The following is a 27,225-nucleotide window of genomic DNA, read 5'->3' as shown; positions in this document are numbered from 1 at the left end:
TAAGCAATTCCATCCAACAATTTTCCCTCCCATCACCAGTATTTTTCACAATCAATGAAAGGGCCCCTCTCTCAGAGACCCCCTGGCAGCTGTGACGGCCAGAGAAGCAGTCGCTCTGGGGACTCTCAGGGTCTCCCCACGCCCAGCCCAGTCCAGTCCAGCTCTTGTTTTTAGCAATGAGAGAGGGGATGGTGTCAAATTTAGAACTGACTCGAAAAAGTGTTATTTCTAAACCTAGAATAAAACCCGAAACATTTGGAATTTGTGTTTCATTTGGCTCTGGAAAAGATGAGTTTGAAGCTGCTGTAGATTTTGTAATCTTTTCCCCTGGGGAGTCTTAGAGGCTGGGGAGGCAAACTTTCGTGTCGTTGGTAGAGCGGAGAGGCCATGAGGGTTTGAAATTCGTGCACTATAAAGGCTGCATTTTCTCTGCCCTGACTTGGTTTGTGATAACCATTTCAGGTTCTCCCATGTAAGATGAAAAACTGCAAGGTGAGTTGGTTCATAGCCCTGGGAACAATTACCCTTCATAGCCAGTAATTCTTCCTGACGATGCTGAAACAAAAGGTTCCATTTTTTTGACGCTGTCGGGTTAGCAGCAGGAACGGTTCTGATTCTTTTATCTACCCGAAAATGACATACACAGACACTCGAACACACCAAAAAAGAGTCCACACGTGGGAGAACGCATCTGACAAGCACCACGAGCCGGAGAGAGCTGGAAAGGGGAGCTGTGTGCTCCGTGGGACTCTTCTTGGCTTCAAGGGTTCGGTCTGTGCTCGAAGGCCACATGCCGTAAATGAGGAAGTCCGCTGCGGAGTTGACAGGTAAGATACAGTAAGTGCCGATCAAAAGTCAACTCACAAAACCAAGCTTTTGACAACACACTGTGATGCTCAGTGGGAACCGTAAAATCTGCCAGTTGGCCCAGCAACAAGGAGAAGGAGCGCATCCAGGAAGCTCAGCCTCCTCTCCCACAGCAAGGGGACAGCCCCTTTTGATTTCAGGTTGGCATGCAGAAAGGGTGAGAGAGGCAGACAATGACTGCTTGTGATCAAAAGATTGTGCAGAAGAAAATGAAACAGTGGAAGTCACTCAGTGCATCAGGTTCCTTCTGGAACCTCATCAATACACAGTAAATGGAAAAGACAAGATCCAGGACCAGAGACCATTAGAGCAGGAGACAGGAGTCTACCCACTCAGACAAAAAGATGGGGTTCGTGTAAATGTTTGCCTTTCATTTATTTTGAGCAAACACTTCCTTCCATGAAGCAGACTCATTCTGATCAGCAACTTCCACCTGGTGTTCTTCAAACCAGATGGAAGTGTAAATTATTTAAATACATGATCTTCCATTAGCTGTTGAGCTTAAGTGCCTCAAAAAAAATTTTTTTTTAAGTGCTTTCCAGGATTCTAGAGAGCATTTGCTCTCAGATAGATAAACATATTTTCAAGACACAGCTCCAATGACAGCAGTTTTTAGATTTTAAAGTACAGTCAGCATTAGCATCTATAAGTAATTATGACTTCTGCAAAAGACTGTTTACACTGAAAAAGTGAAATCAGAGCTAATGAGCTAATTAAGGGTTTTTTCCCCTCCATCTGATGCTGTTCTGTGAAATCCAAACACGTTCATCACGGCGTGGAGGAGCTAATCAGGACCCATCTTAAATTGTTCCTTCCATTCAAGGTTCAGAGATGTTTTTTTTTTCCCTAAATTTTTTTTCAAGTAAAAAATCTGACGTCAGGTTTTGAGTTTAATCAGTCTCCTGAGTGGGAATGTTAGCAATCATGATCAGACAATAACCACCATGCTTATGTTTACAGGCTGTGTGTGACGGAAAAATTCGTAAGAGTGAAGACATTGTAGTTCACTTCCAAAACTGTAACTACTCACTTGATTATGGAATTATAAAGGAAATACATTACAGTTAAATATTCAAAGTTCATAAAATTTCAGAAATTGAAGAGACCGTAGAGATCACTTATCTTGATAAAATACAGATTCTGATCCTGGGATTCCGGGGTGGGTTCTGAGAGTCTTTGTGTCTAACAAGCTCTCAGATGCTGTTGATGGAGGGGTCTCTGTGGACCATCCTTCAAATAACCAAGTCCTAATTGTTAGCTATGCCCTGTCAGCCCTTCTGGAGATGCCACAGCTTGGGAGGGAAAATCTGGAAAAGGCACTGAATTCCACAAGATAAGCAAAGATCAGTTTTCTTTGCCCTGAGTATAGCATTAGTAAGTTTTACAACCAGCAGTCACCCAGATATCAAAATAAGGTTACACCATTATGTGGTGTAGCAGATTTTTACACTTATTTTCATGCAAGGAACCCATTCATTCCAAGACATTTTACTCAAAGTCTACTCTATAAAGAACATAAAAGTAGAATTGCTTAAGAGTGTGTGTGTCTCTGTGTGTGTGGTGTGTGGAGTCTCACTGATTTGACTTCTCCCACCTTAACTCTGACTCTCCCAACCACCGCCCAATGTCCAGAGGTTGCACGTCCTCAACCTTAGCAAAATGGGTCTGAAAACATCCATGACCTCGGGCCAGTATCTCCACATTTCTGGACCATGCTTTTCTTGTTTGCATTATGAAAGTCTTGGTCCCTATCTCCTCAAAAGAGTGAGCCCAACCTAATGTGTCTACTTTGCCCCCTTGACTCAAGAGCACATGACCATGTGTCTGTATTCAAGTCAGTTCAAGCTTTACCTCCCTCTTTCTCACATGACCTTGATTTTTCTTATCTGTCCTTCAACAGTGAATATTTGAAATCCCTCTTTTACTCTGTCAATATTGTCCTTTATCCCACAACTTCCTTTCCATGGTTTTTATTCCCTATTCGACTCCTCCACCTTCTCTTTGCTCCTCCCCGTCTACATGGAAACCATGCTCTTGGAGCGTCAATCATCTCCTTTCCCATCGGTCACCATCCTCCTCGGTCACAGAATCAGACCATCTCAGAGTGAACAGGGGCCATGGAGGTTTCCCACTCCATCACCCCATCTGAGGTTTCTGTTTTAAGTAAAATGCACTTACCAGACCTAGCTCTTCAGAATCCCTACCTTGTTTCTTTCAAGTTAATCCCTGCTATCAATGGGACTAATTCTAAAACATTTTCTTTACCTTGTTAAGGTTGGAAAGGCTTCTAAGTAACACCCTTCTTTTCCCCAACCAAGTTCAGCATTGACACACAAAGCCAGGAAGATGAAAATAAAATATCACCTTGATTCCTGATAAAGCTGTTGGATAATCTGTCTCGGCCGGGGGAGGGTGGGTAGATGGGCTTGTTAACGATGCACAACAGAATTAAAATGACACCCCGTGTCAAAGGAAGTAGTGCAGTGCTGCGATCATAGGCCTTCCTGCCCCATCCCCAGACACCGGGCAGATCAGTTTTGATAAGTTTACAACAAACCCAAGAACAGCCAAGTACACACGTTCTCTGTGGGTCAGGAGCTTGGGGCTCAGGGTGAGGTCCACACAGGGAGAGTGTATTCTTCCGTCAGAGGATACTAGTGTTCTGATGCTTTTCTTCTCTGTCAGCAGTCATCTGTGATCACTGCCTAGATCCATTATTTCATTAGTTCCAAATTACAATTTTCTAATTTTTAAATTCTTCATTCATTTTTCTTTTATTAGCTTGAATAGTTCAGTAAACGTCCTCCTCTCAATCATTTGATTACTTGATTCAAATCAATTATTTGATTACTCTGAGGTCTGATTTATATAAGAAAGACAGGATAAACGCTTGATTTTCCAAATAATGAGTTGGTTCCCTAGCATTCTCCACAGGTGATCACTGAGGGTATTTTTGCTTTTGACTCTATTAAATCACATTTGGAATGTTTCAGTCCATTAGAGTTATCTTTATCGATGATTAAATGGTCCTATTTTTTGCCATTGGGGGCTTTTTTAGGTTGACCCTTGAGTCCTTTGGACACATCCCCAGTCATCTTTGAGATCTGATGCGATGTTACAGGTTCATTGTGAACACTTCCTGCCCTAGATCTGCCATTTTTCTGAGGAATCCTTTGGGAAGGAAATGCTACTGAAAGACCAGGGCCTTGGCACAAGTATGCTGATTACTGCTGGGTTGGCTTTTTTTCTAGGCCTTTTCAGTGAACAGAGACAGAACCATGTTAGTAGTATTTTGTTGTTGTTTACGGTAAGATGTATATCATGAATTCAGATCTGTATTTCTGATTCAAATTCAGAACTACAGGGTTTTTAACGTAGCCTCATGTTACATCTTTCGCCTTTTTTCTCATCCCCAAATCCTATTTCCCAACAACACAGACATAACTACCCACTTTATCCACACAATACACATTCTACAGCCTTAAAATAAAAGTGCCAACACTACCACCTACAATATGGTCACTGAAAATAGTTCAAGATTTTTTTTAAGCTTAAACAAGATTTATTGTCTTAAGCTGTCCGTTTGTTATACTTTGTATGACAGACCTACGTATCCTCACTCCACACCCTTAGATGAGTGGTACCATATTACACACATTTTTCTCCATCTTACTATTTTTACCTGAACTATATACGCTGAAAATTCTTTGTAACAGTATTTAAAGACATTCCTCAAGCCTTCTTACAGCTACACAGCACTCCAGTTGTGCACACACCTTCATTTATTCAACTAGTTCTTAACTGATCAAAATGTGGGATTTTTCTAAACTTTTGTTATTACCAACAGTGCTACTAATAGACTTCAGGATGATTTATTTATATTTTTGCTGTAAACTTTTTGTCGTAGGTTCCTAGGAGTGGGATTGCTGGGTCAGAGAGCAAAGGTGTACACAATATTGCTGAATATTACCAAATTCCCCTCCTAAAGGTTTTCCCGTATTACATTCACATCCAACATGCGTGAGGTTGCCAATTTCTCCAAGAACTCACCAACAAAATATGTTATAAAACTTCTGGATTCTTGCCAATTTGACAGGTGAGGAAGGATCTCTCTTATTATGAACAGGAACATCACGCTTCCACATGTATGCAAAATGGAATGTATGCATATACACAGACTCCTTCTCCTCTGCCTTCCCTTTTTTGAATGTTCAATATTAAACACATTTTTAGATCAAAAATCACCTGTATGATACTATTTTTTAAATTATAAAATATCATCCCATCTCATCAAAGCTATATTAAACCTAATTCAACAAACGGTAATTTAGAGCCTGCTAAGCACCAGGCACTGTACGAGGTTTGAGGGAGCATACAAGTAGGAGACAGACCAGGAACCTCTCCCTTAAAAACTTACCACCTAGAAAGAAATACAGAAAAGTACAGATGGGTATGTACGTCTCTGTATAACTATATAGGGTTATAATATAATCCTAATACAAGCATGCACACACACAAACACAGATACACATGATACAATACAGCATTATTAAAAGAATTTTTAAAAGACTCATTGAAGGAACAATTGCTTCAGAGGATTATATCAAAATTTTATTTTTAAGACACAATTATTTGAGGTAATACACTACTCTGTAAGCATAAATATTTCTAGAAATAGCAGAACACATGGCTATATGATTATTCACAGCTCAGTATAAACTAGCCCACCCAAGTATTTTCCCTTTTACTATCACCTGAGATCTGTTGCCTTTCTAGACAAGAAATCTCTCTGGAAATAAAAGGGTATGGTGTGAAATGAGAGCACTTGACAAGCAGAAAATAACAAGAGAATATGAGGTGAACTAGAAAGGCTATTTAATATCATGGGATATGCTGTTATGAACTGTGATGCCTAGCAAGCTACCCAGGACATTTTTCACAGAACTAGAACAAGTAATACTCAAATTTATATGAAATCACAAAAGACCCAGAATTGCCAAAGCAATAGTGAAGAAAAAGAATGAAGGTGGAGGAATAACCCTCCCAAACTTCAGACAGTACTACAGAGCTACAGTAATCAAAACAGCGAGGTATTGGCACAAAAACAGGCATATGAATCAATGGAACAGAGTAGAGAGACCAGAAATAAACCCACACATCTACGGTCAATTGATCTTTAAAAAAGGAGGCAAGAATATACAATGGAGAAAAGACAGTCTCTTCAGCAAGTGGTGTTGGGAAAACTGGACAGCTGCATGTAAATCAATGAGGTCTGAACACTCACATCATACCCCAAAATAAACTCAAAATGGCTTAAAGACATAAATGTAAGACAGGACACTATAAACCTCCTAGAAGAATACATAGGCAAAACATGCTCTGACATAAATCTTAGCAATGCTCTCCTAGGGCAGTCTACCCAGGCCATAGAAATAAAAGCAAAAATAAACAAACGGGACATAATTAAACTTATAAGCTTTTACAAAGGAAACTATAAACAAAACAAAAAGACAACTTATGGAATGGGAGAAAATATTTGTAAATGATGTGGCTAACAGGGGCTTCATTTCCAGAATATACAAACAGCTCATACAACTCAATAACAAAAACAAAAAAACCCACCCCAAAAATGGGCAGAAGACCTAAAGAAACACTTCTCCAATGAAGACATACAAATGGCCAATAGGCACATTTTTTTTTAAATGCTCAATTTCATTAATTATCAGAGAAATGCAAATCAAAACTATAATGAGGTATCACCCCACACCAGTCAGAATGGCCATCATTCAAAAGCCCACAAAGGAGAAATGCTGGAGAGGGTGTGGAGAAAGGGGAACCTCCTACACTGCTGATGGGAATATAGTTTGGTGCAGCTATTATGGAAAACAGTATGGAGATTCCTCAAAAGACTAAAAATAGAGTTACCATACGATCCAGTAAGCCCAGTCCTGGGCATATCTCCAGAGGGAGCTTTAATTCAGAAAGATACATGCACCCCAGTGTTCACAGCAGCACTATTTACAATAGCCAAGACATGGAAACAACCTAAATGTCCATCAATAGATGACTGGGTAAAGAAGTTGTGATGTATCTATACAACAATATACTACTCGGCCATAAAAAATAATAAAACAATGCCATTTGTGGCAACATGGATGGACCTGGAGATTGTCATTCTTAAGTGAAGTAAGCCAGAAAGAGAAAGAAAAATACCATATGATATTACTTACATGTGGAATCTAAAAAAAAAAAAAAAGACAAATGAATTTATTTGCAAGAGAAAGACTCACAGGCATAGAAAACAAACTCATGGTTAAGGAGGCAAGGAGTGGGGATGGAGGGATAAACTGGGAGTTTGGGATTTGCAGACACACAGTACTATATATAAAATAGCTAAACAACAAGGTCCTACTGTAGAGCACAGGGAACTATGTTCAATATCTTGTAATAACCCATAATGAAAAAGAATATGACAGAGAATGTATATATGTATAACTGAAACACTATGCTGTATACCATAAATTAACACATTGTAAACCGACTATACTTTGATAAAGAAAAGAAAAAAAAGAATTTTTCAAAAAGCACAAAATAAGATGGTAGCTCTAAATCCAAGTATTGCATCAAACACAAATGGACTAAATATGACAATTAAAAGAGGGTCAGAATGGATTTCTTTAACTATATGTATACAGAAAGATGTACCTTAAATATGAAAATGCTTAGCATGGTGCCTGGCATATGGTGTCCCCAAAAGGAAGCTGGTGGTGGAAGCCGTAATTAATATGACTGTGAAGGTAATTACCAGCTTCCAAAGGAACCAGATGAAAGCTCTTCAGAAGATGTAGAAAAGGGGATGTGGCTAGTTCACAAATGTGCCAATTATTGGTCCACGAAATAGACATTAAAAGTTCTTTCCATGAAGGCACAGTATGAGTTGAAACCAAACATAACCTGCTTTGGTTTAAATTTTTTTCTCTTTATTAATATATGATATTATATAAACAGAATTTCACACTGTGTTCAACCAGCCAGTGATTTGTATCAATGAGAATTTGGAGGAAGCTCTTTATCCTATGGTGACCATTTACAGATTTTAATTTCTTCATCAAAACAAGATTTTTTTCCCATATTTAGCTAAACTTTAAAGCACTTGGAGGCCAATATGGTGATCTTTCAAAGTAAACAACTGCTCCAGATATTTGAGACCTTTTTGTAACCCAGTATTAATGCTTCAAAGGTAATCTGCACACATTGTCAAATAGCATTTCCCCAATGCAAGTCTAATTTTAATCACAAAATGTTTCTCTTTGTTCTTCAGGAAATTTTCAACTTAGATGTTTAACTTTTTAAATGTTTAAAATTCTGAGAAGAGTAAGCCTTTTTATTTTTCATTTTGAAAAAATCCAAACAACAGAAAAGTTGCATGAATAACACAATGAAACTTTTCATATTGATTCACCAGTTTCTAACATTTTGCCACATTTGCTGTGTATCTGTCTCTCTCCCCACATACACATGCACACACACAGAGCAATTGTTATTTTCCTGAGCCTTCTGAACATAAATTACAGACATCACTCTTTACCCCTCAATATTCAACTGAAATCTCCTAAGAAGAACAGTTTCTTATACATCTGCAAAATAATTATCAAATTCAGTAAATTTAAAATTGATACACCAGTACTGTGTACTGAATTTATTGTATATTGTATATTTGAAAGTTGCCAAGAGGATAAATCTTACAAGTTCTCATAAGAAAAAAAAAATTTAACTATGTGTGGTAGTAACTAGACTTAACCATGGTGATCATTTCACAATATATACAAACACTGAATCACTAGGTTGAACACCTAAAATTAATACAATATTTTTGTCAATCATATCTCAACTTAAAAAATAAACTATTTTTAAAAATTGATACACTACTGTTAACTAATAGAGTTACTATTTAAATTTTTGAAAATCTAGCTCTTATGTGACGCCTTCAGGGAAGCCTCTCCTGACTCCCCTTCCTTCCTGATCATTTTTATTATGTCTCCTCTCCTGCCTTGTTACTTTCCATGAGAGCTTAGTGTTGTGCTGGTCACAGTCCAAGTGACTTCCTTTGCATCTTCTCTCCTGTCAGAACATGGCTCTGGAGAGCAGAAACCAGGTTTTATTTACTTTGCGTCCCCAGTGCCTGGGACAGTACCCAACACTCGTAGATACTCCAAAAATATTTTCTCAGTGAATGACATAAATGCATCATGCGTTCTCGGTTTGCTCTTTGTGTCTTTACCCAAAGCACCTGATCACCAATTTATGTTTAGCTTGTGGTCAACTTAAACATCGTGGTGTTGGTTTTTTTTTTTTCTACTAGGTCAATGAGACACATTACATTACTTCACATGCACCATAAAATCTCAGAGTGTTCATTTTTAGTTAAAATCTAATCTTTCCAGCTTCTGCCCAATCGCTGGCTCCTGCCGTATAACCAGTTACATTCTAAAACTAACAATATTTTCAAAAGGCACACAAATGATAAGAAGACATTCTCATAAGAATTAGAAAACAAATTATTATATACAAGCAAAGAAAAATAGAGGTTAAAATTAATATTTATGCTATATGTATATGAGGCTTCAAACTTTAAATCTCTCTTCCTTCCCGATCCTTTTTCCACAATCAGAAATGGGACAGCAAAAGAAACTGGAAGGGGAGGGGATAGGGGAGAAAAGAATGCTTCAGCTTAGTAATAAAAGCTGGGTTTGTATCAAGATAGACGTCATTTCAAAGAGAGAAGAGAAATGTCAGATAGAGGGTTCTATCTACCCCAGTACCTTCTAAATCTAAAGATTCCACCAAGGAACACTCGTTGAATGGCTACTATTGTCCAGTTCTCTGAGAAATCACATACTTTATCTCACTTTATCTTCACAACAAACCCGCAGCATCATTGCCATTATCATCTCATTCTATAAATAACACTGAGGTTTAGAGACTTCACAGGCCTTATACATGGAGCCACAAAAGTATTGCAGCATTTCATGGAATGCCTTTTTTTTCCAACTTTGGTCACAGGACTCATCATTATTTTATTTTCCCCTAAAAAAGAAAAAATGCTGAAAGTTAAAATAAAATAATATGCAAAGGTGTCACTGAATTTAAAGTGCATCTCAATAAAAATGCGTTTTCAAATCAGTGAAACAAGGTAAGCGGAAGAGCCAGGACTTGAACACGTCTTCCAGCTCAGTGCCAAGCTGGCTCCCACCTTGCCAGAGTCAGACACAGCGCTGGCATCCACACAGGCTGATGTCACCAGGTACAGCCGATTCCTCAGGTGTTGAAGGCAAAGGGACATTTCTGACCAACCCACCCAGGTGAGAAAGATCCGGGTGGCCTCCCTGGGAGGTAATGAGTATTCCATGAATAACAATTAAAAGACTTGAAACAGGACACAGAGAAAGGCACACAGGAGAGGTACCAGTCTCTTAATATTCGCAAGGACATGACCAGGAGCTGCAGGCAATGGACCTTGTGTCTGAAGGCCTAGACACAGAAGAGCTCAGAGACCTGCCCCGTAGTGCAATACATCCAGGGCGGAATCTTAATTAAAACGCAGTTTCTCACTCCAGGCCTGTGTGGAGGCCACTTTGGCACACTGCTTTCCCTGCACAACTGTGATTCTTCCTGAATAATTGAAGCCCAGACTTTGTCCATATCAGGAATATTACTGTTTGATTTTGTGGTCCCAAAGGGACAGCTGCAAACAGCTGATGCCTCTGCTGGTACTGAAATTGCTAGAGAATGTGGGACTTTTTTCTAGTTTCCTGTTGGAAAACTCTCCAGCCATTGCACTGGGAAGCTGGGGCTTCTTAGAGGATTAAAAAAAAGTGCAAGAATATACTGAGAAGGGGAATTGGTGACTGAGATGCTTTTCTGCAAGGCAAAACTGCATCTGAGCAATAAATTGTTAAAAAAAATTAATTAATTATACATGGAATAACCCAGCCCCCCTCAGGAACTGAGATAATGCAGAATAAGTTCCTGCTAAGGGAAAGATGTGAATTTTAATATGCACACCATAGCAGCGTAGCACTACTCACATACACGGACCACAAAAACATGCCCCATTCCCCCTGCCTCACCCCAGCCAAAGCAAAGAACAAACCACAAAGGCCCAGCTACGAAAGATACTTTCTTCAAATAGAAGTCCTGAGATGTGAATTCACAAATGAAGAAGACTGGCTGTGATACGACCTCAGACCTGGGTCTCGGCCCCGCAATCCCCACGTGGGTCACAGAGCGAGGGCAGGGCTCCATCCAGCAGCAGAGTTTGTGTTCTTTGCCATTTGCAAATGCAAACTCCCTTCCAAATTGCTTTGTTGTTACTTCGCACAGGAATGCTATTGATAAAACAGCTATGGTTTTCTTACATGCAAAAAAAAAAAAAAGTTTGAAACAGGCACAGAAGGAATTGATTACTTGCTTTAACAAAAACACACAGGGGAGTTCATCAAAATTCCCAGGTGGAGACAAAAGAACATAAACCAAACATCTCTCTCCCTACTTGGTGGCAAAGAACTTGAGGGGAAAACAGAATTCTGGAATGGCTTTTCAGGCCTGAGCTTATAAAAAAGGTTCCAACAGCTGAGACTCCCAAAGCCAGAGCAAACCAGTCACTCACACTTGGCTTTCCCCCCCCCCACCCCCCGTTATCTCATGGCCATAGACGAAGTACATAATTACAGGCAAACATCGCTTATCTAATAAAAAATGGAAAAATCTTTAACTTCTCTTTTAAAAGACAGTAGCTACGTGAAGTTAGTACGTGTGAGAATTAGTGGGAAATACACTTGATGGATGAAGCAAATGAAAAAAAAAAAGAGTGCTAATTCTGGAATTTTGTCTGAACTTTTACTTTCTGTGGAGGAAGGAAGCTTGAATTTCAAGCCAGGAGACCTGGGTTCAGCTCCCATCTCTGTCATTTCAGTGTGAAGCCTGGTGACAAATTTACCCACTCTCTGCCTCAGCACCCTTACTGTATAGTGGAGGAAAAACTCCCCACCGCACACACTTGCTGAGAGAGGAAAATGAGATGGCGAAAGCTCTTAGCTTGGACTCAATAAAGGTGAGTTGAATATTCATCTGGCAGCCCAAAAAGAAATACATTTTGCAGACAGCAGAAATCACCGTCAGAGGGACAGCCTTGAATAAGAGTCATCTATCTCAAAATACTGTCACCAAAAGAAAGTCCTCCTCATTTGCTGGGGGGCAAAGAAGGAATAAATTGAGGGCAAGGATTATTTGACTTTATTTATCTGCCTGTTTTTGGTTTGAATTTGGTTTGGGGGTTGTTTTTGATTTTTGTTGGTTGGTTAATTTGGGTTTTTTGGTGTATGGTACCTACCACATGTCAGGTACTCAAAAAGTGTTTATTGGATGGAATTTAAAAAGGGAGGAATCTGGTCAGGGACCCTGCCCCTGTAATATACTGTATTCCCAGGACTTACCACAATGCCATGCAGATACTACACTTTCAGGGAATTTTGCAGTATGACTGAATACTAGTAGGTTTTTTTGTTTTTTTAGTTGAGATATAACTGGCATATAAAAACCACATTAGTTTTAGGTGTACAACAAAATGATTCCATATGTATATACATTATGAAATGATCCATACAATAAGTTTCGTTAATACCCATTGTTTTTCTTGAGAACTTTTAAGTTCTACCCTCTTAGCAACTTTCAAACACGCAGTACAGCAGTATTGTTAACTGTAGTCACCATGCTATGCATTACATCCCAGGACTTCTTTATCATAATAACTGGAAGTTTGTACATTTTGACCCCTTTCACCTATTTTGCCCAGTTCTCCACCCCTAACTCCTGCCTCTGGCAACCACCAATCTATTCTCTGTATCTGTAAGTGTAATTTTTTGTTTGTTTTACGATCCCACATATAAGTGAGGTCATGTGGTATCTGTCTTTTTCTGTCTGACTTATTTCACTTAGTGTAATGCCCTCAAGGTCCACCCATGTTGTCACAAATGGCAGAGTTTTCTTCTTTTTATGGCTAAACAATACTCCATGGTAAATATATATAGATACATACCACTACTTCTGTATCCATTTATCTGTCAGTAGACACTTAGGGTGTCTCCATGCCTTGGCTATCATAAATATTGTTTTAATGAACATGGGGGAGCAAATGTCTTTTCAAGATAATGATTTCATTTTCTTCAGATGAATACCCAGTGAATACCAGGTTTTAAAATAAGAATTTTTCAAGTTCTTCTCCTATTACACTTTTGTATTAACCTTTCTGAATTTTTATTTTCACTGCCCTTTACAGGAGTTCTGGCCTCTCCGTATTGAAATAGAAAATCCAAACCCTGTCTGATCTTCAGTATTTTATAAAACTTTATTGTCTTGCCAATATCATGAAACTGTCCATAATACAACATCCTGTCCAATTATCTTCCAATTTAATTCTCCCCCAACTGTTTTCAACATAACATCCCACGTCCCTGGGCTCCTAGTATATTATACAACCAGCTCCATAAAAGTTCCAAGAGTATCTGAGTCCTCCCAACCTCTTGACCCAGGTCCACAACTTAAATTGATCTGTTTCTTCATCCAACATCCACCTGCACATTTAAGTAACATAAACATCAAATTCCAAAGAGGAGAAAGGAACCCCTATCTTTAATTATGCCTTAGTCACAAGAGGGGCCATCAGAATTCTCCAAGTCCAAAGGGAATGCCAAGTACCCCAGATGAGTTTTCCTCCCTGAGAAATGGAGGTTACTGGAGAAAATCACTCGTCACTTACTAGTTGTGCCCTGGGCTGAACTGCTCCCTAATTCAAGTTCCTCATCTCAAAATCAAGATGATGATAGTGCTTACTTCACAGGCTTTTTATGAGGATAAAATGAGGCTTATACATTAAAACACTTAGAAGAAGGCATTCAGTAAGCTCTATTAAGAGTGTGTGTGTGTGTGTGTGTGTGTGTGTATGTATAATATACTTGGCCTTTTTCAGCATCCTGGTGGACCCCAACAGCCACTATCTATCTGTCCTCACTTGGAACAGTCAACAATATACCCGATCAGTCGCGCCTCAAGGGTTTACTGAGGCCCCTTCTTATTCCTCCTAAGTGCTCCACCAAGATGTAAGCATCCTGCAGTCTCCAGGAAATCGGCCCTTTACGATTTGTGGATGAGCGCTTGCCATGCTCAGTTATTAAAGGGGAGTCCACAAAAAGGTCTGTTTATTTACTGCAACAGTGAAAACAGACACTAAGTCTCTAAAGAGAAATGATAATGATCTCTAGACACTGTTCATTACCTAGGTCATAATCTAGGAGCTGAAGGAATCCATCAATCTCTAAAAAGAATTAAGCTAATCCAAGAATTGACTAGACCCGTCTGCAACTCAGCGGCAGCTTTGTGGATTTCTAGGATTGGCTGGTTATTGCAGACTGCAGGCTCCTAATATTTCTCTATTAGCTTCCCCAGTCCATGAATTTAACTAAAATTTCCATCCCTGAACCCCTTCCTTGGGAAGATAAACATAAGCAGGCTTTTATAAAACAAAAACAAGAGCTCCAAGAAACCTTAGGGCTACCTAACCATTCAAAAACTATTCAAGTACTTTATTTGTTCATGAAAGAGATAACCAAGCCCAGAAATGCCCACACAAAAACAAAGTAATAAACACAGGCCTATTGCATACAATAGCAGGCAGCTTCATTCAGTGGTTCCTGCCCATCCCACCTGCCTTAAGGCCACAGTAGCCAATGCAAAGTTAGTAGAAGTGTCAACAGACCCAATCCTAGGAAATGACATCTATTTACACATTCCTCACATTTCTCTGCAAGCAGACTAACCTACAAGATCGTTCTGCTTTCACCTCCTAATCTTTAAAGGGGTGGGGGGCGGCGAGGAGAGGTAATTAGGTTTATTTATTTATTTTTAGAGGAGGTACTGGGACTGAACCGCAACCTCCTGCAAGACTTCATGCATGCTCAGCATGTGCTCTACCGCTTGCGTTATACTCCCCTCCACCTCCTGGACTACATCTTCAACGTTGCAACGTTCTTAATCCTGCTGCGTTACTGCCTCCATCTGGAGAAGGCGCACCCCATGACTGCAAGCTAATAATGTCCCATTTCGTGACACCATGTCCTGATTTATGAGATACCCTTTAACCAATCCTGGTTTAATTTTGTTTGTTGATGGGTAATACATCGAAATTAAATAGGGAATTTTTCAAGCTGGTTATGATTATGCTATTACTAGAAAGTAATATGACCTACTTGAAAGCGGAAATTCCCACAGCTACATCAGCCCAGCGAGCAGAGCGCCATGCCCTGACCAAGCAGGCCAGCATCAAAAGGACAAACTGTAAATACTCATACCAGTAGCCAGTATGCCTTCAGGGTCATAGATGATTATGAAAACAAAGGGGTTTTCTTATGTCCTCTGGAACCTCAATCAAAAACGGGCAAGAAGCAAAGAATCTTCTTACTGCTAATCTCTTACCTTTTGACATTGCTGTCATCAAACTCAAGGCTCGCACTAGAAGGACGGAGCGTGGGCATCAGGGCCACACCCGGCTGACTCTCACACCCCGGCAGCAGCAAGAGAAGAGACAAGGGTCGCAGCACATATAGATGAAGTCCACTCTGCTTCTGCCGAAAATGGCCCCTCATTGCCAGACTTCTGCCATCCTGATAGCCTTGCAACACGGCAACTGTCTGCCCCTGAATCAGAGAAATTTAGATGGGTAAACAGTGGCTGCAAATTAACTGAATATTCGGGGCTGCAGGAAGCCCCACAGACGACCACTTGGCTCTCCCCAGCTCCCCGGCAGACCTCGTTTTTTGGTTTTTGCATTCCTTCACCCACCACAGTACGTTTAAGATGGCTCAGATTATAAACAGACTTTGGAGGGGAGACATCTATAAAATTACAAAAACAGTTTACCAGCAATATCTGACCTACCAGGTCCATAACCCTGGAAAACCTATTTTTTGTCCACACAGGCCTCAGACCCCCTCATTCTGGACCCTTTGAGCACCCGCAGCTGGACTTCATTCCACTGCCACTCAGTGTGGGTTATCAATATGTTCTTATTATTGTGTGTATGTCTTCTGGATGAGTTGAAGCCTTCCCCTCCACAAGGCCGATCCCCTCACGACAGCAAAGAAACTGTTAGAAAATGTGTTTCCCACTTGGGGTGTGTCTTCCACAATCTCCAGTGACCGAGGCACCCACTTCACCAGACAAATTATACGAGCCTTGATGAAAGGCTTGCAAACTTCTTGTAATGGTCACTGTCCTGATTACCTACATTCATCAGGAAAGGTTGAGAGAAATGAGATCCTCAAACTCAAAATTGCTACTTGCCAAAACTACTGGATTCTCTTGGTCTCAGGTGTTGCCTCTAATCTCACTGCCTGTTTACAGCACCCTCTTTGGGAAACATAAACTCACTACACGAAAGACAGTCATTGGCAGACCGATGTCCACTGGCATCCCTCTGCTGCCCCTTGTTGTCTCGGGCTGGAACAACCAGCTACTCTAAGTCCCTAGTGTCTTACGCTCAGCCTATCATCAGCAGGGTAAAGAAGCTTTCCCAGATCCCAATTCTAGGGATCTTGTTGGTCCCAATCTAGGGCCTAGTGACTGGATGTTCTGGAAATGTCAACAGAGGAAGGCCCTTGAGCCCTGTTGGGAGGGACCTTACCAGGTGCTCCTGACCACTGATCCTGCTGTGAAACTAGAAGGTGTTGAGCCTTGGGTACACATCCATCTCACAGCTGAGGAGGATTCCAGCCTCCACCCGACACCTGGTCCTGTGATAATGCCGGACACCTCTGAATCAAACTGCCAGGGAAGAGAAGTAGCTGACGTCGAGAGACACTGCTTCCACCCAAGACACGGGATCAAGACTTCCTAATGCTAAACGTGAAACTCTTTCTCGTCTTTCTTCCCTTTACTCTGGCATTGGCCTGAAAAGATCACAACCTCATCTGTATCTCCCAGGCCATTGCTAAGGAGGGTAAGCTTTCAGATTGCTGGATTTGTCGTCAAAGATTCCAATCTTTAATTCCATAATTATCTACAGCAGAATTGCCCCCACTCGCCAAGAACTCTCCCCAGCAGCACCTATCCTTACAAAGCATTTGGCATAACTCTTTATTTCAGACTAGGAGATTGGCTAGCACCTCTGCTAAAAACCTGACTAACCCCTGCAATCAATGTGTAAGCACAGCAACTCCTCTGAGTAAATCCGTTTCCTGGTTAGGAGCAGATACAAATAAGAATATGATCAGAAACCTCTTCTTAACTCTTGGAGACATTGCCGATTCTACTGCCAACACATTAGCTGCCCAGCAAAGACCCTTAGACTCTTTGGCCAAAGTGGTTCCCTTAATTATCTTTGGCCAAGCAAGGCTGTGCTGTGCCCAACACCACCTGCTGTACTGAGAGCAACGCTTCTGGGTGAGTGAAAACTCAGTTACGCACGATCACTGAGCAAGCCACTTGGTCCTCATTCCTTCAATGAGGGCTTTATTTGATTGGTTTGGGTCTTGGGGACCTTGGCTTCCAAGTGCACACCAAACACTGGGAATCATCCCTCTGGTTCATTACATTCTCTTAAAAGCTTTACATGCATGTTCAGGTCACTAACAACAAATTGTCTCCCTAAGACTGGAATTCAGAAAAGGAACAGAGAGAATGACCAACTTACAGACTGTGAACCGGAAGCTGTGACCTAAGAAAGTTATGAAGATTGAGCAAGAACATCATGACCTCTGGATACCATCAAAGGCCAACAAAGCCGTGAGGACCCTGGAGCTGAGAGTGACACTAACGCCTCACAGTGTGATCTCTCAGTTAGGCAGAGTCTGATCAAAAGGGGATAACTGTTAAAGAGAAAAACCACAGACCCAAAAGGGTGTCACCTGTGCTAACGCCTGTGCCACCAAACCTAGATCTAATCCTCACCTAACTGCAGTTTCAACCTTCACTGGCAGAAATGTAATCTTAATCACCATCTGCAATTTTCTGGTTGGCACCAATGAGGTCATCTGTCATGCAGGCCCGCTCTACCCAGAAAAGGACGCAATTTGCACGAAAAAAACCACACCAGTCCCTTCCCCAAAGGTGTCCTGACCTAAAAATAATCCTTTCTTTTCTTTTGCTAATAGCTCCCTCGCCCCACCCTTCTTCCTACAAAATCCTCCCGCTCTGCGTAACCCCAACACTCTTCCAGTTCCTAGGTTGGGATGCTGCCCACCTAGTTCATGAATCACCTAATAAAGCCAATTACATCTTCAGATTTACTCGGTTGAATTTTGTTTTTTAACCATTTTTAATCCTCACAACAATCTATGTCCTGGACTTGGAGAAGTAAAGTAACTGAAGTAAGCAGAGAAGTCAGAATTCAGACCAGTCTGTCTGACACAGAGCTGATGCTCCCAATTGCTGTCTCCCCTGCTTCCCTGAATGGAGGGCAGTGGCCCAGGCAGGCCGAAATATGCTCTGTCTCTTAAGTTGGAGTTGAGCACAGCTCTCCCCATTTCTGCTTGCTGATTTATCAGCTCTTGTTTATCACAAAAGAGGCAAGAAATTAAAAAGGAGGGGGTGGTGTATCATCCCCCCAAATGGAGTAGAGTTTTATTTTGCATTTGCAACCACATAAGCTTGAAACTGAGCCTACTGGAGCGTGTAGAACAGCTTCAGGTATGAGGAAGCAAGACGGCACAGAGGAGGGAGACCTGAGTTCAGTCCCGGCTACAACTCTCTCACGATGTGGGCAGGAGGCAACTTACTTAAACTCTCGGAAGCGGGGCTCCCTGTTCTGTAAAATAGACACAACCATGTCCACCTCCGCTGGAGGCAGTAGTGCCTGCCCCAGCAAAGGGCTGGCTGTATGAACGCTTTGGTTGCTTCCATCGTGGAGAGGAGGGGGTCTCAGTGCCTGCAAGGAGGGCTGGCCGCGGCCCACATACCCTGAGAAATCACGAAAGGCCCAAATGAGTCCTCTCCATGGTCACTGAGAGTCACAGAGGCCATCAGAATCTGGAATGAGGACAGGGAAGGGAGGGCAAGGAGAAAGGAGCCACTTTAAAGTGAGGGAAAAAGACCTTGTTTGAGGTGCTGTGCCTATTCATCCTAGAAGCCGACAGCACAGAGGAACAAATTAATAATGTTCTAGTTTCAGGACATTCTAATTTTTAGAAACTGCAAGAATTCAGACCCACGGGGATTTCAATTCACACCCACTGGACAACAAATTTTCATCTTTGTGGTAATTCTGGAGATTTCATAGACAGGCTTCTGAAAGAGAACAGGAAAAAAATATATATATACATACACATATATGTTTAAATGTGTATATCAGAAAAGGAAGCTAAAATTACTACCAGTAAATGAACAATCCCCTGTATTTGCCACGAGTCCCTCTGTAATGAACTGTAACCTATTCATTAACTGGGAGGAAGAAATATGGAGACAGGAAATGGGAAGGGGTGGAGTGTGGGGGCAGGCGAGGGGGTGGAAGAAACCGCTTTATCTCTAACAAGATGCAGTGAGATACAAATACAATCAAAGGGGTTAATCTAATCCCTTTGTGAAGCACTGAGTCAGAGAACAAGACAAAAACAAATCTGTGATCTGGAACTTCCCGAGCCCCCACTCGGGGGGATTAATGAGGAGTACACGGCTGTGAAATTACGTGCCCTCTGAGTCAGGAAAATGGTCCTACTGGTGCATGACCTTGAAATGAGGGGACGCAAACTTCACCTGATCCACAATTACGGAGCCCTGAAAGGAGGGGCCCGGGCAGAGGCGAGGGGAACGCGTGAACAAGGCTGGGCGAACGTTCCGAATATGAAACCCACTAATCTCCACCGACCCGAGGCTTGAAAGGGGGATCTAAACACAATATAAAATATTCAGAGGACTTTAAAAGGACGCTGGCATTTGTGTGGAAGCCGGAGGAGGCAAGCCTGTCCTCTTTATTTACATGAAGTAGATATTTTGTGGCTGCTGTTACGGACTTAGTGATGTTTGCTCTGTTCAATTTTCTCTTTGCGATGAAAAATCGTTGTGAGATGATTTCTAGTCTTAGCTGCTTTACATGACAGTATTATCAAGGATTCATCAAGAGGCCATCTGTCGAATTTATGAAAAAAATATGCAAAAACAAAACAGAGGGAAAGGAAAGAGCAAGACAGACTGGTCCAGGGGAAGATAGATGTGGCAGCATGTGCCTCCGTGTGAAAATTACAGCATTTAAATACTGCGGAATAAATTACTGCGCCGAAAAATTAGTGACGCTCTCCCACTCTAGGCGCTACCCTGACCATAAGAGCATAATGAAATATATCACATATCAAATCACCCTTTCCTCAGACTATTATTATATTCTAATGAAAAATTAGGAGAGGAGAGACACATAAACCTCAAATGGGAGGGATGACAATGAGCCAGAGTTGGACTTGCTCTGCTATCGAGCCGTGAGAAGCTTCTCCAAAACGCACAGTCCATATGGAAATAAGAGCTTTTCTCCCCTGTTTATTAGAAAGTCAATAAAATAAATTACAGATTGTGTGGAAAACTGAAATAATATATATTAAAATGACAACGAGGCTGGCCAAGCTTACACCCAAATTAGATGGGCTGTAAAAACAATGTATTTCAGAAAGGAAACTGGAAGGAGCAGAGAAAAGCCGGAGGATAGGGACACATGACCGGAGCTGCGGTGCTGCCCCCTGTAGGCGAGACGCAGAACCACACACACACATACAGTCCTGCTCCTGCAGAAGGAAGAGCCCAGCCGACAGCTCTGCCTGATCTGAGGGCTGTGGGGACAGACTCCCCACAGATCTAGGCTTGGGTTAGTTCCCTTCAGAATCTGTTTCCAGCCCCTAACTCTCATAGCGGCTTCCTCCTCCCCTCAGGGGCCATCTCCCTCCCCAGTTCCTTCCACTTCCCTCTCCCCTCCTAGAGTCTGATCCAAAGGAAAACTTCCATTCCCGTGCTTTAAGATGTTTAACGGTGACGTTAAATATTAAGTACAATGCTCCAAATGCACCATGAAGACAATAGTTGGCACCAATACCTAGATTTCAAAAGAATGGGAGGAAAAGAACAAAGTCCTGTCTCACCATGAGCCAGTGAGAGTAGTAAGTGCAGAATGGAAAATTGTGAACGATCAGAGTATGAGTTAACAGTAGCCTAAGCACTGTGCATTGATTAACTATTATAACCCTGGCACTAACCCTATGAGATAATGATTATTTATCATTGTCCCCCATTTTACAGACAGAGAAACTGAAACACAGAGAGATGTAAGTATCCCAACTAAAAATCACATAGCTATGGTGCAGGGATTCACACCAAGGCTGACAGGTTCAGAGCACATGCTCCAATTCATCAGCTTTAACACCTCCCACTAGGAATGCAGCTGTGGTTCCTCATTTGCTTTGTTTGAAATGTTACAAATTCTTCAATCAAGAAGTGTAAGAACAAAAACTATCCTTATGCAAAATGAGTTTGGACCATATCATCCCTCCCACTGACACAAACCACAATCCTAAACAGCTCTGGCTTTCTCTCCTAGCTAGCCTTCTTTCTGATAAGTGGAGAATATATATTTTTAAGTGTTCCCTTCCATTTCATAATGAACAGAGGAAATAGGGTAATGATAATAAAGACAAAGAAGGTTACATTAACAAAAGGTAGAAGGTGAGAAGCAAAGCCCGAAGGTCTGGTTTAAGGGAACTACTCGGAACTTAATTAGGCCCTCCCAGATGCTCTCCACCTTTACTTTCCATACTGGTGAATCCTGAAACATATGAGCTCTATAATATATAAGAATTTGCAGAAATGTTATCAATACAGCCAAAAAATCTCTGACCTGCATGAAACATCTGATTAAAGACTTCACATCTGAACTGAGCACTGTGTGTCATCATTAAACCAAAAGTTTATAAGAGAATAAGTAACATTATCTGGGAAATGAAAAATAATTTCAGTATTCAAAACACTCAAATAGCATTATCGATCCTACATAAGACAACATTATCTATGTTGGCCCTCGTAAGACATTTATGTTGAAACTTTTCTTCTATTTATACTTTCATCACAGAAAGCTGACCAACTTTAATCCAGTACCTTATTTTATTTTCAACTTTACTTCTACTTTATATGGAATTATGATTATCTGTAAATAAACACTGGGGTATATCCATTCAGGAAGTTTACTGGTCTCAACTCACCCGGTACTGATTGTGATGAGATTAACCACTTCTGATATTCACCAAATAGGAGTTCCCCCACGGAAGCATCTCAGCCGTATTAATTCTGGATGACACGGTCAGTCCTCAGTTCCTCTTTTCTTTCACTCCCTATTACACGTAAGCACAACAGACATAGACAACACTTCTTAAACACATAGAAATAAATTATCATACATTATATTTCAAATTATAAGTACAGTAGGATCATACTCATTGGACACCTTATGTGAGCTCAGCCCTTAATCCTAAAATCCAGGGATTCAAAATGCATTTTTTATCTAATTTCTATCTAAACTGACCCCCAAAAGGGGAAGAAGATAGACTGACCCTCTCACACCTCCTGCTCACAAGTTCTTTGGTTTAGTAACTTGAAATCTCTATACTGATACAAGTAGCTTAGATTGAGCCAGATTTTCCTGGTGTGTGAATTAGCCGAGGACATAGTAAAACAACTGCCAGCTACCACAATGGCCTCGGACAAATTTTAAAATGGACGAGCATGAAATACTTTATCTACCAGCAGTGTTTGCCCAAACACTTTGACTCTCAATTCTCCTGTTTCTCCTACGTCACCAGATTAGGAGGCACCCTGGTCCCCAGATGGGCCACATGTAGACGCCTTCATAAACAGGTGTGGAGAGTCGGACTCTGGCCATCCAAGATCCGGTACCAAGGATGACTCTCCATCCAGGAATCCTTTGGTAACTGAAAATCTTATCAGTTTATGCGTGTAAGACTAAGTTTGCTTATTGAATTGCAATCTGACTTAACTTGCTTCTCCTTGACTCCCCCATGAGTCCCCAATAGACCTTGAAAAAGGCATCATGTTATATCCACATCACTCCATACAACTATTTCTAATATACTTTTCAGCTTTGCTTTACTTCTGTCTCTACTTAACCATTTAATTATACTCTTATTAAGCCAGAAATTTCTGTTTGGATAGGTCTTCACTCAAATGCATATTTGAAGCAGTTACTGAAGATGTTTTTCCCTCCAGAATGTCCACGTATTTCCTTTCCATCAACCCATCTTCCTTGGTCTCTTGCTAAATTAACCTCCTCCAGGAAGCATTCTGTGATTACCCTAATACACAATGATCACTGCTCTCTACTCTTGTATATCATTTTTTTCTCATCTGAAGAACACAATGGGCTATTTATGCATTCTTTATACACAGGGACTTATACACTTAGGTGTTCATTATGTTTGTTGAATTTAAGCAAATTCTTGATCTATTTGTTTGTAATTTATCTATTTAACTAAAATTCATTTATAACATTGGTAAGTTAGTTAACTTATAACATTTCTCCTGTGTGAATATAAAAGTAAGTCATTAGAGGATACTATTCTTAAATTTATAGCAGGAAAAAAATATAACGTAATAAGCATTTCACGCTTACTGTCCTAAACAGAATTCTTAATTATTATACCCAGAAACTGTCCCTCTCCCAGCATTCATTATCTCTAAAAATGTCATGATCATTCACCTAGTTTCTTAAGCCAAAAACCTTAGCTCACCTTTGTCTCTACTCTGGCTCATCGCTAACTCACCATTGGCATTTACGAATGCCTTATTACACCACTATCTATACAATGAGAAGAGTGACACCTACTAGCTTCAATTTAGATGAAGGCTGCGATGCTTCTTCTGCACATACAGCTCTGACCCAGTAATTTTTCTAAAATGAAAAACAGGTGATTTCTGTACTAGTGAAAACTAAACAGAGACTGAAGATAACTGTTTTCAAAATGTTTAAAGGTACTATGTTTCATCTGGGATATTTTTATAAAACAGACCTCAAATACTGAAGAATCTGAGTGAGGGTTGCTCTGACACCACCCAGTGAACGTGGATAAGAAATCCCCACATCAAAATTGTAGAATAGATAAACAAGATTACATTGTATAGCACAGGGAAATATACACAAAATGTTATGATAAATCACAGAGAAAAAAATGTGACAATGAGTGTGTATATGTCCATGAATGACTGAAAAATTGTGCTGAACACTGGAATTTGACACAACATTGTAAAATGATGATAAATCAATAAAAAATGTTAAAAAAAAAAAAAGAAACCCCTACACGTGCATAGGGCTAAACATTTGTCAGCCCTGTTCTTATTACGAGTGACAATATTCTATGCTATATTGCAGTTTGTAATGGCTCTTGTGGCCTGGTATGTCATTTCTCCCTTACCACGGCACCATGACAACTATTATTGCCATTTTACAGATGGAGATGCTGGGTAACTTGCCCAAGGTCACTCAGTGTGTCATTGCTGAAATTCATCCCAGAACCTCAATTTCCCAATGCCTGGTATAGTGCACATTCTACTAGAACTTTCTCTGGGAAATTCTCACCCTATGAAAACAGTAGCAGATCTCAAATGTGTATGTTTTCACATCACTACACACAGGAGTACACACACACACCACACTGAGTTTCTTTACAGTCACCAAAGAAGCAGGTTGTTTCAGAGGGTCCACGACCACCCTCGAATTCAGGAATTTGCCTGCCTGACTCCCTTAGATGAGAGTATTTCATGAGAAGCCTGAATCAACTGAGACCCCCATTAACGCACATTCAATTAGTCCCTCCGTGCATGACACCACCTCACAACGGAGTCGCTGACACCAATAACAGATGCCCCCGCCAGTCCCCTTGGCGCGTCGCACGGAGGAGACGGAGCTCAGGCCCAGGAAGTGCAGGGCGTGAAGCCAGAGCTACAAGGCAAATATCCCGGTGGCAGTCCGGCCTCGGGATGTACTTGGGTCCATTTTGTTCATTTTAAAGCCACTGCTTTTATAGAACAAATCTCTTTTGATCTGTGCCTGCTCAGCATGTGGAGAGGAGGCTGAGAGAGTGTGTGTTATCTTCGTTAAATAACCGTTACACCAAATAAACCCTAGGCACACCACTCAGCCTCTTAGAAACGGAAAATAAATCATCACCAAAAAGCTTCTCTTACAAACCCACAAATCATCAGAAATATAAATGCTTTCCTTTCTATCCCCATGTTTTAATAAAGACTCCCCCCCTCCTCTTTTTTCAGACTCACTCAATTACAATATCACTATCAGTTCACATTACAGGTCAGAGATATGGCGCTTAATGTATGTAGAGCCAGTTCCCCGCTCCTAATAACCTGTCATTCCGGGGATTTGAATGTCAGAATACAGCCTGCCGCAGTAATGCTGGTCGGCAGCCCGATGATGAAAACTTTGGACAAATCATGAGGAACACTCCAGATCCACATCATCGGAAGGTTACCGGGGAGAGCCTTCCATTCTGCTTTGACCCCTTGATCTGACAAGTGACACCTACAAAATGAACAGCTCTCCAACTCAAATTGTTTAACTGTAGCCTGATCAGTTTTATTATCTTGCTAATCCGGATATCAGCCGTTTCATCAGAATGGAAGATATGCATATCATGAATTATTTTGACACGGGGACCTTTTAATTTTTGCCAGCAATATTTCACTGCCCCAATCAGGGCCCGCAGTCACTGATGCCGTTCGCCTCCTGGGATGTCAGAGGACAGCGCACTCCTGACAGCACCAAATCATCCGGGAGCTGTAACGAGCCATTGCTGCAATTATTGCCATCTCCTGTAGTCGTGCATTTCATTACCGCGCAGGCAGCCGGGGCCTTGGGGTTCAGCGCAGGCTTCCTCAGGAATCTCTGCCATTTTATGGGCTTGCCGAGCTCTGGGGTATCATTTCCTTTCTCTTTCCCCTCAGTAGACAAGGCGAGGTGAATTTCTAATAAAAACAAAACCCTAGGTAGGCACTGCAGGAAGAGCAAGCTCAGTACAGGACATTAAGCAGTACAGCAGCGTGAATGGCCCACTTGAAGCTGATGAAAGCAGTGGTTAATCAGCAATATGGTTTGCTACAGACAGAAATAAAGAACAGTTTATCCTGGAAAATAATGCTCCCTTCTAAACAGCGAAGCACTAAGACTGCTTTCTTAAAGAGAACTCCCTTCTCCCCTAGCTGTGTTTCTTAATTTCTCTCTGCCCTGCTAAACATTTCCTCCTTTTGAATCTCCACCCTAAGAGGACGCAGCCCCGCTCTGGGCCTGGACCACAAGGTCTGCGTTCCTCAACCTGCGCTCTGGCCTCACGCCACCAGCCACACCGGGTACGCGCTGCCACCCTCACTCTGAGGCTGTCGCGGTCGTGTGTGTGGCTCACCACGCTGCAGCGCACCCGCGGGGGAAAGGTTTCTCTAATCTCGCAAACAGCGGCTCCGTATTTACTCTGGAGGCACTGTGAATCATATCATTTATTGTTTCCTTTTGCGATGGCCCCTAGAAGCCTCACAACTAAATCCGATGTTTCTCAAAAAAGTAAACACAGCTACCACAGAATCCAGCAATCCCATTTCTGAGTATACCCCCAACAGAATGGAAGCAGGGACCCAAACAGACATTTGTACACATGTTCATAGCATCACTGTTCACAACAGCCAAGACGTAGGAGCAACCCAGCTTGCAATGAACCCACGTGTCCCCTGACGGCTGGATGGGTAAACAAAATGTGGCCTGTGCATACAATGGAGTATCAGCCTTAAAAAGGAAGGGAATCCTGGTAGTGCTACAGCTCAGATGAAACATGAAAACGTTATGCTAAGCGCAATAAGCCGGTCCCCATAGGACACAAATACTGCATGATTCCACTTTTCTGACCTACCTAAAATAGTCACAGTTACAGAGACAAGAAGTAGTTACCAGGGGCTGGGGAGACCAGGAAATGAGGAGTTACTATTAATAGACACAGAGTTTCATTTGGGGATGATGAAAACTTCTGGAGATGAAAGGTGTGATGGTTACACAGTAATGTGAATGCACTCAGTGCCACTGAACTGTACACTTAAAAATAGCTAAAATGGTAAATTCTATGCTGTGCATATTTTACCACACGCACACACACACACAAACTAAATTTGCGGCCAACCTCTAGCAAACGAAAAGGATCTCAAAGCACTTACATTATATACTTACCTCCCTACTGCCTTCATTGATTCTTCCTCCCCTTTCATTAGCTT

At 41.3% G+C, this 27,225-nt stretch overlaps 1 long non-coding RNA gene across 5 annotated transcripts in view; it reads right to left on the bottom strand.

Annotated features, from left to right (window-relative positions):
• LOC140690258 (uncharacterized) overlaps nt 1–27,225 on the bottom strand; it is a 147,442-nt gene that overhangs the window by 65,982 nt on the left and 54,235 nt on the right. For all 5 annotated transcript variants that reach the window (XR_012065466.1, XR_012065467.1, XR_012065470.1 and 2 more), the window contains 2 exons: nt 22,149–22,277; nt 15,397–15,617 (listed from right to left, as the gene is read on the bottom strand). This is a non-coding gene — a long non-coding RNA (uncharacterized lncRNA). The remainder of the gene's footprint in view (nt 1–15,396; nt 15,618–22,148; nt 22,278–27,225) is intronic.

Source organism: Vicugna pacos, chromosome 29, assembly GCF_048564905.1.
Source record: "Vicugna pacos chromosome 29, VicPac4, whole genome shotgun sequence".
In the NCBI taxonomy this organism is placed as follows: Eukaryota; Metazoa; Chordata; class Mammalia; order Artiodactyla; family Camelidae; genus Vicugna; species Vicugna pacos.
The sequence above is the reverse complement of the archived record's forward strand: the minus strand, read 5'-3'. Positions and strand labels throughout refer to the sequence as shown.